This window comes from Bos indicus, chromosome 4, assembly GCF_029378745.1.
Source record: "Bos indicus isolate NIAB-ARS_2022 breed Sahiwal x Tharparkar chromosome 4, NIAB-ARS_B.indTharparkar_mat_pri_1.0, whole genome shotgun sequence".
Classification (NCBI taxonomy): Eukaryota; Metazoa; Chordata; class Mammalia; order Artiodactyla; family Bovidae; genus Bos; species Bos indicus.
Window position 1 is genome coordinate 11,334,534 of NC_091763.1, and position 13,579 is coordinate 11,348,112.

The window sequence follows — 13,579 nt, forward strand, 5'->3', positions numbered from 1 at the left end:
CTACAAGGCAGGAAATATAAGGGGCCTTTAAAGGTAGCTGAAAAAGACCTCAAAATGGACTCTCCCCTGTTTTCAGAAGGAACAAAGCCTAGGGGACACCTTGACTTCATCACAGTGAAACTGATTTCAAATTTCTGGCCTCTGGAACTGTAAGAAGAAGAAGAAAACAAAACAAAACAAAAACCATGTGTTGTTGTAAGCCACCAAGTTTGTGTTAATTTATTACTGAAGTCTTGGGAAACTAATACAATATCTTGCCTCTTCGTTTTTAAAGCATATCTGTTTTTTATATGTAACTTTTAAAGTCAATATTTTACTTTTTTGGTGGAAGGTCTAGAGGAGAATAAGAAAATGGTGTTGGCGAAAGATGAGTATTAAAATGAACAGGCTTGAGGACACCAGATGATATTAAACAAAATTGAAACTGCATAAATCAGAGAATAGGTACCTACCACCAACAGAAACCAGGAAGTAGGAAAAACACATTAAGTCCAAATAAAGAAACAGTCTGAATGTATCCGGTGTTAATTAACCATAAGTTGTCACCAAGTTATATTTCCCAGGTGACTCAATGGTAAAGAATCCACTTGCCAATGCAGGAGATTCAGGTTTGGTCCCTAGATCAGGAAGATCCCCTGGAGGAGGGAATGGCAGCCCGCTCCACTATTCTTGCCTGGAGAATCCTATATACAGAGGAGCCTGGCCGCTGCAGTCCATGGTATCACAAAGAGTTGGTTACAACTGAGCATGCACACACACACATGAATACAGAGCATGCACAGATCGTTTTCTGATCATTTTAATTATAGCATTTATCTCTCTCAAATGTATCACTATATCTCCAGTGTATCTCTTGTCTCTTGTTTCTTCCTGTCTCTTCTCTCAGATTATATGAACTCTTTTAGAACAGAAACTGTCTTTTTTCTTTGTGTATTGAAATCTAAAATGTGTTTTGATATTTAGTAAGCATTCCATAAATACGTTGTGAATAAATAAATCAAAATCCACAAATACAATAGCTTACTCCTCTGATAACCAGTTCCACTTCCCCCTCCCACCACCAGATACTGAGACTGAGAAAAGATTGAGTCCAATTAAGTATAAATGTTGTCTGAACAACCCCCTGGGTGTAAAGGCAAAGTTTCTGAGAATTTTGAAGAGAGAAAGAGCTCTTGTGTAGTCAGCACCTAATTTGAACCCTAAGAGTGAAGAGGTCCTGAGCCTTCCTAAGAAAGCAGTTCATTGAAGAAAATGGGATACTCAGTGGTGTAAAGTACTTCAGTCTTTCTGGCATTAAGATTGGCAATAATCGTATTCCTTGTGGAAATTAGTGCTTTATGACACTAGCAATAGCAGCTTTGCCTTATTGTTATTTAGTCACCCAGTTGTGTCCAATTCTCTGTGACCCCATGGACTACAGCACACCAGATTTCCCTGTCCTTCATCTCATGGAGTTTGTGTAAACTTCCCTGACAGCTCAGTTGGTGAAGAAACCACCTGTAATGCAGGAGACCCCGGTTCAATTCCTGGGTTGGGAAGATCTCCTGGAGAAGGGATAGGCTATCCACTGCAGTATTCTTGGGCTTCCCTTGTGGCTCAGCTGATAAAGAATCCACCTGCAATGTGAGAGATCTGGGTTCAATCCCTGGGTTGGGAAGATCCCCTGGAGAAAGGAAAGGCTACCCACTCCAGTATTCAGGCCTAGAGAATTCCATGGACTGTATGGTCCATGGGGTCACAAAGAGTCAAACACAACTGAGCAACTTTCACTTTCATGTCTGTTGAGTTAGTAATACCATCCAACCATTTCATCCGCTGTTATCCCCTTCTCCTCCTGCCCTCAATCTTTCCCAGCATCACAGTCTTTTCCAGTGAGTAGATTCTTCACATTAGTTGGCCAAAGTATTGGAGCTTCAGCTTCAGCATCACTCCTTCAGTGAGTATTCAGGATTGATTTCCTTTAGGATTGACTGGCTACATGGCACTGGAGTGGTGAGTGGCCGTGAGGAGATACCCCACGTCCCAGGTCAGGAGCAGTGGCAGTGAGGAGATACCCCAAGTCCAAGGTAAGAAGCAGCCATTAAGAGATACCCCAAGTCCAAGGTAAGAGAAACCCCACTAAGACGGTAGGTGCTGAGAGAGGGCATCAGATGGTAGACAGACTGAAACCAGAATCAAGAAAACTAGCCAATCTGATCACATGGACAACAGCCTTGTCTAACTCAATGAAACTAAGCCATGCCATATAGGGCCACCCAAGATGGTCAGGTCATGGTGGAGAGTTCTGACAAGATATGGTCCACTGGAGAAGGGAATGGCAAACTTCTTCAGTATTCTTGCCTTGAGAACCCCATGAACAGTGTGAAAAGACAAAAAGATAGGACACTGAAAGATTAACTCCCCAGGTGGGTAGGTGCCCAATATGCTACTGGAGATCAGTGGAGAAACAACTCCAGAAAGAATGAGGGGACAGAGCCAAAGCAAAAACAACACCCAGTTGTGGATGTGACTGGTGATAGAAGCAAGGTCCAATGCTATAAAGAGCAATATTGCATAGGAACCTGGAATATTAGGTCCATGAATCAAGGCAAATTGGAAGTGGTCAAATAGGAGATGGCAAGAGTGAACGTCGATGTTTTAGGAAGCAGAGAACTAAGATGGACTGGAATGGGTGAATTTAACTCAAATGACCATTATATCTACTACTGTGGGCAGGAATCCCTTAGAAGAAATGGAGTAGCCATCATAGGCAACAAGAGTCTGAAATACAGTACTTGGATGCAATCTCAAAAATGACAGAATGATCTCTGTTCATTTCCAAGGCAAGCCATTCAATATCACAGTAATCCAAGTCTATGCCCCAACCAATAATGCTGAAGAAGCTGAGGTTGAACAGTTCTATGAAGACTTACAAGACCTTCTAGAACTAACACCCAGAAAAGATGCCCTTCTCATTATAGGGGAATGGAATGCAAAAGTAGGAAGTCAGGAAACACCTGGAGTAACAGGCAAATTTGGCCTTGGAGTACAGAATGAAGCAGGGCAAAGGCTAATCTAGTTTTGCCAAGAGAATGTACTGCTCATAGCAAACACCCTCTTCCAACAACACAAGAGAAGATTCTACACATGGACATCGCCAGATGGCCAATACTGAAATCAGATTGATTATATTCTTTGTAGCCAAAGATGGAAAAGCTCTATACAGTCAGCAAAAGCAAAACTGGGAGCTGACTGTGGCTCAGATCATGAACTTCTTATTGCCAAATTCAGACTTAAATTGAAAAAACTGGAGAAAACCACTAGACCATTCAGATATGACCTAAATCAAATCCCTTATGATTATACAGTGGAAGTGACAAATAGATTCAAGGCACTGGATCTGATAGACAGAGTGCCTGATGAACTATGGACGGAGGTTCATGACATTGTACAGGAGACGGGGATCAAGACCATCCCCAAGAAAAAGAAATGCAAAAAGGCAAAATGGCAGTCTGAGGAGGCCTTACAGATAGCTGTGAAAAGAAGAGAAGGAAAAAGCAAAGGAGAGAAGGAAAGATACACCCATTTGAATGCAGAGTTCCAAAGAATAGCAAGGAGAGATAAGAAAACCTTCCTCAGTCATCAATGCAAAGAAATAGAGGAAAACAATAGAATGGGAAAGACTAGAGATCTCTTCAAGATGATTAAAGATACCAAGGGAACATTTCATGCAAAGATGGGCACAATTAAGGACAGAAATGGTATGGACCTAACAGAAGTAGAAGATATTAAGAAGAGGTGGCAAGATACACAGAAGAACTGTACAAAAAAGATCTTCATGACCCAGATAATCATGATGATGTGATCACTGACCTAGAGCCAGACATCCTGGAATGCAAAGTCAAGTGGGCCATACGAAGCATCACTAGGAACAAAGCTAGTGGAGGTGATGGAATTCCAGTTGAGCTACTTCAAATCCTAAAAGATGATGCTGTGAAAGTGCTGCACTCAATAAGTAAGTTTGAGTAAACTCCAGGAGTTGGTAATGGACAGGGAAGCCTGGCATGGTGTGGTCCAAAGAGTCAGACACGACTGAGTGACTGAACTGAACTGAACTGCATTGATCTCTTTGCTGTCCAAGGGATTCTCAAGAGTCTTCTCCACTACCACAATTCTAAAGCGTCAATTCTTAGGCATTCATCCTTCTTTATGGTCCAACTCTCACATCTATACGTGACTACCATGCAGAGTACATCATGAGAAACGCTGGGCTGGAAGAAGCACAAGCTGGAATCAAGATTGCGGGGAGAAATATCAATAACCTCAGATATGCAGATGACACCACTCTTATGGCAGAAAGTGAAGAGGAACTCAAAAGCCTCTTGATGAAAGTGAAAGAGGAGAGTGAAAAAGTTGGCTTAAAGCTCAACAGTCAAAAAACAAAGATCATGGCATCTGGTCCCATCACTTCATGGGAAATAGATGGGGAAACAAAACAGTGTCAGACTTTATTTTTCTGGGCTCCAAAATCACTGCAGATGGTGACTGCAGCCATGAAATTAAAAGACGCTTACTCCTTGGAAGAAAAATTATGACCAACCTAGATAGCACATTGAAAAGCACAGACATTACTTTGCCAACAAAGATCCATCTAGTCAAGGCTATGGTTTTTCCTATGGTCATGTATGGATGTGAGAGTTGGACTGTGAAGAAGGCTGAGCACCAGAGAGTTGATGCTTTTGAACTGTGGTGTTGCAGAAGACTCTTGAGAGTCCCTTGGACTGCAAGGAGATCCAACCAGTCCATTTTAAAGGAGATCATCCTTGGGATTTCTTTGGAAGGAATGATGCTAAAGCTGAAACTCCAATACTGTGGCCACTTCATGTGAAGTGTTGACTCATTGGAAAAGACTCTGATGCTGGGAGGGATTGGGGGCAGGAGGAGAAGGGGTCGACAGAGGATGAGATGGCTGGATGGCATCACTGACTTGATGGACATGAGTCTGAGTGAACTCCAGGAGTTGGTGATGGACAGGGAAGCCTGGCGTGCTGTGATTCATGGGGTCGCAAAGAGCTGGACACAACTGAGCAACTGAACTGAACTGAACTGGAAAAACCATAGCTTTGACTATGTGGACCTTTGTGGGCAAAGTGATGTCTCAGCTTTTTAATATGCTGTGGCCCTTTTATACACGTCAAAGAATGCAGAAAAGAGATCTATCAGGGGTCTTGACTTTCAGAGTTTGCTTAGATTTGAGCCCAATGGGAAGTGATACATTTCAGAATGGAATTTGAATAAAGGTTAAGAAAGTCCTTGCCTAGCATCAGTTCTTACCTGGGAACACTGGTGAGGAAGAGTTTTAAATAAAATGCATGTGAAAGAAAAAAGCAGAGCTTTCTGCCTTTGTGATGCAGATAGGAATAGGAACTAAAACACTTGGTTCCTCTGAATCTATCCTTGTTATTTAGTGGCTAATTCGTGTCTGACTCTTTGCAACCTCATAGACTGTAGCCCGCCAGGCTTCTCAGTCAACGGGACTTCTTATGCAAGAATACTGGAGTGGGTTGCTATTTTCTTCTCTGGTGGAGAAGGGACCAAACCAGGGATCAAACCCATGTCTCCTGCATTGACAGGCGGATTCTTTACACTGAGCCACCAGGGAAGCCCCAATTTATCATGCTTTGGACAAATTCAGAGCCACTTGCTGGCTGGAAAACACTGGAACTTTTCCCAGCTAAAAATAATTATGAACTCGGAAGCATGAGAGATCAGATTCTATACAACCTATGAATTTGGGTTCTCTATTCAGTTTCTGTGACAGATGTCAGTTACTCAACTGTGGTCAGGTAGGCAACTTTATTCACCATATGCAGTCTGCTGTAATGATTTAAATGTTACAGCCTAGCCTCCCATGAGTTATTTTTAATTGAACAAACAGGTAATTGGACTGAGTTCAGTGGACTTGTTCAGGGCACATTAATGTGCCATCAAATAGATATTAAAATATATTGTTTTCAGTCTTACTTGTACATTCAACTCTGCTACATTTCTTTCCAATCATTGCTAAGACCAGTTGTTTTGCTGCTGGAGACATTAAAAATTTAGCCCATAGGCAGTTAACTAAAGGGTCTTTGAGTGGGTCAACTTCAAAGCCAGAAATCATTAATGGATTGGGTAGAGCCAACTTTCCCATTAGGCACAGTGCCTAGGATCCAAGAAAATATTTTACTTATAATTTCTTTTAAAATAAGAAAAATATATTATAGTAATGAATATATAATAAAGAGTCCAGCCTGGATTATATTCATCTTTATATAGCACAACCAAAAAATATCATTTTTATCTGTCATTTTCCTTCTTTAATGAAGGAAAAGGGTCCGTAACTGGAAACTAGATGAATGGAACCATTACATTTGGGAATACAGAAAATGAAAGCCAATATGTATTCAAAATATCCCACTTAGATTTTGGAGAGCATAGCTTAAGTTGATTTTGATTGTAGATTGTTATATACAAATAAGCCAAGAGGGTTTGGCCACCATCTAAATGGAAAAGGAAATGTTTTATTCAGAAATAAGTTTCTTGCTATACAAATTTAGTTGCACATTTAACTGTGGTTGAACATGGAAAGTATTTGAAGCTAGAAAGTTGGATGACCTTGAGGCAGGCATACAAGCAGATCCTCCCTCCCTGATGGTACGACTTGGCACTGGGGTATGCCATAGATGGGTTACAAACTGGCTGAGATGATATGCTTAGTTTTCAAGAGTTTAGAGAAGGGCAGTGTGGATGGAAATGGCATGCCTGGGCTTTCTGGAGTTTCCCGGGCAGTTGCTTCCTCCAGTTACTTTAGTATACGGCACAGGTGTTAATGTTTCCTATGTGCGCCGTGATGTGAAAGATGAAAACGATGAGTAAATACTGCCCAGTCTAGACTTAAGTTTACACCTAAAATGCAGACATTGGACAAAATGAACTCCAATTCAGTTCAGTTGAATTCAGACATTTTGAGAGATCATTATACTAACTTCTGGTACTCAAAGATTAATAGAGTGTGGTTTTTCCAAAGTCATAGATTTCAATGAGTGCCTACACTCACTGGAAAGACAAGCATGAGATTCTCTTCTTATAATACAAGTCATGATGAATTTGAGCATGAATTATAATTCAAATGATATAAATACTCAGAAGGAATGACTAATTCTAATTGTAGAATAAAAACATAGAGGACTTCCGAAAGAGGTGACATTTAGTCTGTATAAATGTCATATCTCCAGAAAAATTGCTATAAGGAAGGGAAGTAGGGTTTAAGAATCATAAACCTATTCTTGGATACAACTCAGATAAAGAGAAGTTAGATTACTACCCATCCAAGATCACTACAGGCTGTTGGCAGAACCGAGTGAGAAACCAGCAGCTTCTTAGCAGAAACTCCCAACAAAGCAGCTGGGGAAATGGGATTAAATTCAAGCATTCATAATTTCCTTATTGAAAAAGGTTATGCAATAAGGCATAGTATAACTTCATAGGGAACTATTAATCGATGGCTAAAATAAGAGTGAGAAGGAAACTTGGAAGCCTATGAAAAACAGCTTCTTTCTTTCCATTCTCTTGCCACAGAGCATCAAGAGCCCATGTCCTTGGGAGTCTCATAGTGTATTGAACAAAATCGTTGAATTGTGGAAGTGCATGAAGATCAGGCATGTGGCTCATTTATAATTGAAGAGAGAAGTTAAATAGAAAGTGCTTCTCTAGACTTACTAAGAATGACAAATGACCAAGATAGGAAATACTAGGAAGTTTAGGTCAACAGAGCTGTGGGTGAAAAATGAATGTGGAAGCTTAGGGGTATGAATAACATATAATAACACACTTGTTAGATGGTGTAAAAGAAATTGACATTAGATCTAAATATGAATCACTTATTCTCTTTCTGTTTTTACTTTCTGTTCTGAAAAATTTAAAACATACACAAAAGTAAAATGAATGGTACAATGGCTTTCCATTACCCCTCACCTAGCATCAACAATTATAAATATATTGCCAAATTTCCTTCATCAAAACCTCCCGCTCCCAACCCTTTGTAGACTTTGTAAAAAATACTTTATTGAAATATAATTTACAAACCATAAAATTCACCCATGGTAACTGTACAGTTCACTGATTTTTAGTAAATGTATGGTGTTGTATTACCATTATGCAATTTTAGGGTATTTCTACCACTCCAAAAAGTTTGTAGCAATGCCTATTTGTAGTCAATCACTGCTCCTATCCCAGGCCCCAGGCAAGTACTGATTTCTTTGTCTCTGTAGATTTGCCTTTTCTAGATATTTAATATAAATAATGTACTACTTCCACTTACTGTAGTATTTTTGAGGTTCATCCATGTTAAATATGTATCAGTAGTTTGTCTCGGCAAAGAGATCAAACCTGTCAGTCCTAAAGGAAACCAGTACTGAATATTCATTGGAAGGACTGATGCTGACACTGAAGCTTCAATACTTTGGCTACCTGATGCAAAGAACTTACTCACTGGAAAAGACCCTGACACTGGGAAAGATTGAAGGCAGGAAGAGAAGGGGACGACAGAGGATGAGTTGGTTGGATGGCATCACCGACTCGATGGACATGAGTTTGAGCAAGCTCTGGGTGTTTGTGAAGAACAGGGAAGCCTGGCATGCTGCAGTCCATGGGGTTGCAAAGAGTAGGACACGACAGAGCAACTGAACTGAGTTTGTCAAGTTTTTTCCATAAATTGTATTCCTTTGTAGAAATATCAATTCAGTTCAGTCTTGGCAGCATGCCAAGTCTCCCTATCCATCACCAACTGCTTGAGTATACCCAAACCCATGTCCATTGAGTCAGTGATGCCTTTATGTTGGACTGGTTGGATCTCCTTGCAGTCCAAGGGATTCTCAGGAGTCTTCTCCAACTCCACAGTTCAAAAGCATCAATTCTCCAGTGCTCAGCTTTCTTTATAGTCCAACTCTCACATCCATACATGACTACGGGAAAACCATAGCCTTGACTAGATGGACCTTTGTTGGCAAAGTAATGTCTCTGCTTTTTAATATGCTCTCTAGGTTGGTCATAACTTTCCTTCCAAGGAGTATGCATCTTTTAATTTCATGGCTGCAGTCACCATCTGCAGTGATTTTGGAGCCCAAAAAAATAAAGTCTGACACTGTTTCCCCATCTATTTCCCATGAAGTGATGGGACCAGATGCCATGATCTTAGTTTTCTGAATGTTGAGCTAAAAAAGCCAACTTTTTCACTCTCCTCTTTCACTTTCATCAAGAGGCTCTTTAGTTCTTCACTTTCTGCCGTGAGGGTGGTGTCATCTGCATATCTGAGGTTATTGATATTTCTCCCAGCAGTCTTGATTCCAGCTTGTGCTTCTTCCCACCCAGCGTTTCTCATGATGTATTCTGCATATACATTAAATAATCAGGGTGACAATATACAGCCTTGACGTACTCCTTTTCCTCTTTGGAACCAGTCTATTGTTCCATGTCCAGTTCTAACTCTTGCTTCCTGACCTGCATACAGATTTCTCAAGAGACAGGTCAGGTGGTCTGGTATTCCCATCTCCTTCAGAATTTTCCACAGTTTATTGTGATCCACATAGTCAAAGGCTTTGGCATAGTCAATAAAGCAGAAATAGATGTTTTTCTGAAACTCTCTTGCTTGTAGGAATATACATTTTGATTTTCCATTCATATGTTAATGAACTTTGGATTGCTTCCAGTCTGGGACTATTTTGTATAATGCTGCTATGGGTATTTGTGTATGAGTCTTTACACATATGATTACATTTTTCCTGGGTGTGTGTTAATCGCTCAATTTTGTCTGACTCTTTGCACCCCATGGACTGTAGCCCACCAGACTCCTCTGTCCATAGGATTCTTTAGGCAGGAATACTGGAGTGGGTTGCCATTCCCTTCTCCAGGGATCTTCCCAAGCCAGGGATTGAACCCAGGTCTTCTTCATTGGCCGGTGAATTCTTTACCATCTGAGCCATCTAGGCATGGAATTTCTGAATAATGGGTAAGTTTATTTTTAACTTTTTGAAAAACTGCCAAACTGTTTTTCAAATAGGATGTACTTTTTTACATTCCTGTTAACATTAAATGAAGTTTTTATTTTCTTCTTATCCTTGACAGTATTTCAACATAGATGATCATGTCATCTGTGAATAAGAGTCATCTTACTTTTTCTTTTCCAGTCTTGATCCCCTTCACTTCTATTTCCTGATTATTGCACTGGCTAGAGTCTTCAGAACAGTGTTGAATAAAGTGGCAAGAACTAATCCTTGTCTTGTTCCTGACCTTGAGGCAAAAACATCAAGTATAATGTTAGCTGTAAGGTTTTCTTAGATGTCTGTTATCAGATTGAATACATTCCCTTCTGTTTCTGGCTTGCAGGGATTTTTTTTATGATTATAAGGTGGATTTTTCCATTAAAATGATCTGTGAGTACTTCTATTTAAGGTAGTTAATATGATGAATTATAAGGACTGATTTTTCAATGATTTTTAATTAACTTTATATTCCACATATTATTGTTACTTGTTCTGATGTATTGACGTTTTCATATTTTATACAACTCTATTAATTTTTATGTAGGTTTTGCATCTCTATTGATTCAGTTATTAATTTGTAGTTTTCTTTATTTTATAGTCTTTTTTTTTAGCTCTTGGTTATCAGGGTAAACATAGCCTCTTAAAATGTAGGGAAATATTTCCCCTCTTTGAATTTATCGAAGCGATATTGTAGAATATATGTTATTTATTTCTTAAATATTTGCTGAAATTCACCAGCAAAGTCATCTGGGTTTGGAGTTTATAGGAAGATTTTAAACTAGAAATTCAATTTCTTTTATAGATATAGGGATATTTATGTTATCTATTTCTTTGTAAGTGAGCTTTGGTAGTTTATGTCTTTTAAGACATTTGTCTATTTCATCTAATTTGGTGAATTTAATGGCATAAAGTTGTTTTTAGTATTTCCCTATATTTTTAATATCTTTAGAATCTATAGTAATATCATTTACTCACTAACTGAATCTCACCTTTTTCATGATTAGTCTTTCTAGAGGTTTGTAAACTTTATTTATGTGCTTCAAGTACTAGATTTTGCTTGCATCTATTATTTATATTATTTTCTATTTTCCATTTTATTGATTTCTATTTTTGCCTTATTTTCTTTCTTCTGCAAACTCTGTTTTTTTGCGTGAATCATTTAAAAAATCTTTATTGAATTTTTTACAATATTGCTTCTGTTTTATGTTTTGGTTTTCGGCTGTGAAGCATGTGGGATTTTAGCTCCCTCACCAGGGACAGAACCCACACCCCATGCACTGGAATGCTGACCACTGGACCCCCAGAGAAGTCCCTAGCTCTGTCTTTTAATTCATCATTTTTTTCTAATTTCTTATGGTACAAGTTGTGGTCCTTGTTTTGAAACATTTCTGTATATTCCCTAAGTACTGTTTTAGTGGCATTCCATAAATTTTGATAGATTGTGTTTCATTTACACAATTTTGACCAATTGGATAAGGATGAAAGAGAGACAAAGGTCAATTTTTAATTAGATTAGAATTTGAATTTTCAAGTAGAATATGGGATTTTGAAATAGATTAGGACACAGAGTATTTAGACACAAAGCATTTAGAAAGGAACAAAGAAAGACAGCATCTGTACATCACAAACTAGTCATTTCCAGGTTAATGGGTGATGAGAAGCACAAGTTCTGAATGTAATGGAAGAAATAATACTGCCTTATAAAAAGTTATAAAATTATAAAATTACAAAATTTCTAGACTGAAATGGATCTTTGAGGAAGCACATAGCCAAGATTAAAAATTTATTCCAAGGACTTCCCTGGCAGTCCAGTGGTTAAGGCTTCACCTTCTGAGGCAGGGGATGTGGGTTCAATCCCTAGTCAGGGAGCTAAGATCTCCCATGTTTGTGACCAAAAAAAACCCCAAAACATAAAATAGAAGCAGTATGGACGTGAGTCTCAGTGAACTCCGGGAGTTGGTGATGGACAGGGAGGCCTGGCGTGCTGCGATTCATGGGGTCGCGAAGAGTTGGACACGACTGAGCGACTGATCTGATCTGATCTGATTGTAACAATTTCAATAAAGACTTTAAAAATAGTCCACATCAAAAAAAAATTTTTTTTAAGTTTATTCCAAGTGGTAATGATATGTGATATTAAAAGATGATATCCTGCGGCAAACTCAGCAGAGACAAAGACGAGGGGTAGTAGTGCCTAGTTGAATAAAAATCCTTATTTACTCAGAAAAGTGACTATGCTCTTAGTTTTATCTTAGATTGGATTTACCAATCAATGGTAAAGAGGAATTGGAAGGTTTTTTTTTTTAACAAAATTTCATTTTAATTTTATTTTTTTAACACCCAAATCATTTTGTTTTGGGGTATAGAAGATTAACAATGCTATGACAGTTTCAGGTGAGCAGTGAAGGGGCTCATCCATACATATCATGGATCCATCCAAGACATCATTTTCTATAAAAATATATGCATGTGTCAAATGTAGAGAACACTAAATATAGTTCTCTTTTCAGACTATGGTTTCAGTAATGTTGTAGACTACAAAAGGTCCAGTTAAAGAGCCTAAATATTAATATATAGAGAGATTTCCAAACTTGAATCTCTCTCTTTGGAGAGATCTCCAAACTTGGAGATTTCTGCCACCGTGGTCAAGATTCAGGTGCTCATGATAAGCATGTGTTCATGCATGATAAGTTGCTTCAGTTGTGTCCAACTCTTTGCTGTCCTCAGGACTTAGCCTGCCAGGCTCCTCTGTCCATGGGATTCTCCAGGCAAGAATACTAAAGTGGGTTGCCATGCCCTCTTCTAGGAGATCTTCCCAGCCCAGGGATCAAACTTGCATCTCTTATATCTCCTGCAATGGCAGGCAGGTTCTTTACTACTGTTGCCACATAGGAAGCCCCATTTTAGGCATAAACAAATAAATATGACTCGTTAATGAATATTCATTTGTCTGAGTGAACTACATGGCAATACATAGTTGGCTCTCAATTCTACATTGCTTGAGAAGGTTGTTTTCCTTCCTGCCCCACAAGAGATGGGAACTATAGGCAGTAAACAGTTTCTCTCTGCTCTTTCTTGGATTTATCTGGAGTTCCAAAGGTTGCTTAGGCTCCCATTTGTCTGTCTGTAGGAGGATGATGGGTGGTTGAAATATACATGACCTTAGTTTTGTAAGTTCTCCTTACAAACTCCTGGGTAAAAGCCATGTAAGCTACAAAACATTAAGGAATCTATCTAAACATCAGTGCATAACAGATGGAGATCCAGATGGAATTTGTCTAACACAGTAGTGGTCATTAAGGACTCCTAACTTGCACAACATATGACAAAGTCCTCCCAACTTACATGAGTTTGACAGTCACCTCGTTACTAAAAATAATCTAAAAGAATACTTAATTTTTAGATGTATTAATGATGTGCTTTTTTCTATTAATGTGCTTTTCACCAGTATGTGTACCAACATAATCATATGTAGTTTTCAGTGAATTTTAAAATATCTCATATTATCGCTGTAGTTC